The sequence below is a fragment of the Gossypium raimondii genome, chromosome 3 (genome assembly GCF_025698545.1).
Source record: "Gossypium raimondii isolate GPD5lz chromosome 3, ASM2569854v1, whole genome shotgun sequence".
Classification (NCBI taxonomy): Eukaryota; Viridiplantae; Streptophyta; class Magnoliopsida; order Malvales; family Malvaceae; genus Gossypium; species Gossypium raimondii.
Genome location: NC_068567.1, coordinates 55575591 through 55577964, shown reverse-complemented (window position 1 = coordinate 55577964; position 2374 = coordinate 55575591).

The following is a 2374-nucleotide window of genomic DNA, read 5'->3' as shown; positions in this document are numbered from 1 at the left end:
TATTTCCATAGGTAAAATCTGTCTAGATTTATTATATAAACAGAGTCTAAATACTTTATTCATAGTAGAATTGTTTTTCCTTTATGAATAAAATATTGAGTGATATCAAGAAGATTGTTTACCTCCTTTATATCCATGAATTCTAACCGAATTCATCCCAGTCTCTATATAAAATAGATTTTAATAATAAATCTTCAGCTTCATTTTCTTTAGTTGTTTTTTCAACTAAGAATAATGAAAATCTGGTAAGAGCTCTTCGGAAGTTGGCTCTATGATTTGAAATATGGGTTTTCCATATCTCATTTATAAAATCATAATTTTCTGGTGATAAACCAGGGTTATAAAAATCTTTAATTTTTGAAAGATCTTTTAATTCTTGAATTTGTTGTTGATTCAACAAATTCTCAGCTCCTTTAATGACTTCAGCATAACTTGTTTGTGATACTGAATTCGGATTTTGGGACCATTGTAATTGACTTACCGTGTTTGGAGTCAATGAAAACATATTTCCCATTGGATAGGACACATAATATCCTTGGTTAGGATAAAATGATATTTGTGCAGGTACAAATCCTTTTTTGGAGTTTGATTCTGCTTTCCCTTTGTTGGGTTTTTTGTGAACGGTTGTCTATTCACCGACTATTTCTTTTAGAGGCTGTTTACCTCTATCCATGAGGCCTGCTCAAGAAATCAGCAAATATTAGTAATAAACTACTAATTAATTTTAATAGGTGTAAATTTTTTTATTACGCACAATTTTATTATTTTCTTCAATTGGAATTTCTATAAAATCATTTTTTACTGATAACCAAATAGAATTTTTATCTATAGTAAAAGGTAAATATTTACATATAAAATTGTTTATCTCCTTTATATCCATGAATTCTAACTGGAATTCATCCCATTCTCTATATAAAATAGATTTTAATAATAAATCTTGACTTCATTTTCTTTAGTTGTTTTTCAACTAAGAATAATGAAAATCTGTCTGACTCTTGGAAATTGGCTCTTTGATTTGAAATATGGTTTATAAAATCATAATTTTCTGGTGATAAACCAGGGTTATAAAAATCTTTAATTTTTGAAAGATCTTTTAATTCTTGAATTTGTTGTTGATTCAACAAATTCTCATCTCCTTTAATGACTTCAGCATAACTTGTTTGTGATACTGAATTCGGATTTTGGAACCATTGAAAACGTATCTCCCATTGGTTGGTTTACCATCGGGTAATTTAAAACATTTGATCCAAGTGGTTGATTTACCATTGGATAGGACACATAATATCCTTGGTTAGGATAAAATGGTATTTGTGCAGGTACAAATCCTTTTTTGGAGTTTGATTCTACTTTCCCTTTGTTGGGTTTTTTGTGAACGGTTGTTCATTCACCGACTATTTCTTTTAGAGGTTGTTTACCTCTATCCATGAGGCCTGCTCAAGAAATCAGCAAATATTAGTAATAAACTACTAATTAATTTTAATAGGTGTAAATTTTTTATTACACACAATTTTATTATTTTCTTCAATTGGAATTTCTATAAAATCATTTTTTGATAACCAAATAGAATTTTTATCTATAGTAAAAGGTAAATATTTACATATAAAATTATTTCCTAATAATATATCTCCTTTCATGTTAGGAAAACATACAATTTTAGGAATCACAAATCTAACCTTGTTTATGTAGATTGGTAAATTTTAGCTTTATAATGTATAGTAGTTTTACTACCGTCTATTCCTATTATTTTTATAGGTTTTTCATTAATTCCCATTTTTCACAGAATTGCATTTCTTACGCAACTACAAATTGTAGCTCAGTATCAATAAAAGCATTTAGAGAATATTTTTATATTTTCTAAATTGAAATGTGATTTTGATATTTATTCCAACTTTTGACTTTTTATCAATTGTTGAGTTGAATTTCTTCCATTCTAGTTTTTCTAGAATTATTACTAGGATCGAGGAAATATAAGAATTTGAGCAGTTTTAATTCCTATTGGTGTACTATTTGTACTAATATTATCCTCTTCTTCATCTGTTTGAGAACTAGAGGTAAAACTAAATTTTCATTTGTATTTGTTATACAATTATTTTTAAAATACAATTTATTGCACGATGACATATATTCTATAGTACTAACTGGTTTAGAAGTACTAGAACTACTAATTTTTTCCATCATCCAATCTCTTGGAATTGACAGATCTCTTATATTTAATAATCTTGGCTGAATTTCAGTAGTGAACCTGTTTGGTTCAAAGAGTTCAATAATTTTATTATTATCTCTTTTATTTCTACTTCAGCAGTATTTGTATATTCATTAATGGAAGTCCAGCTGATTGCTAGATCTTCTGCCAAATCATTAATATCAGAATTTT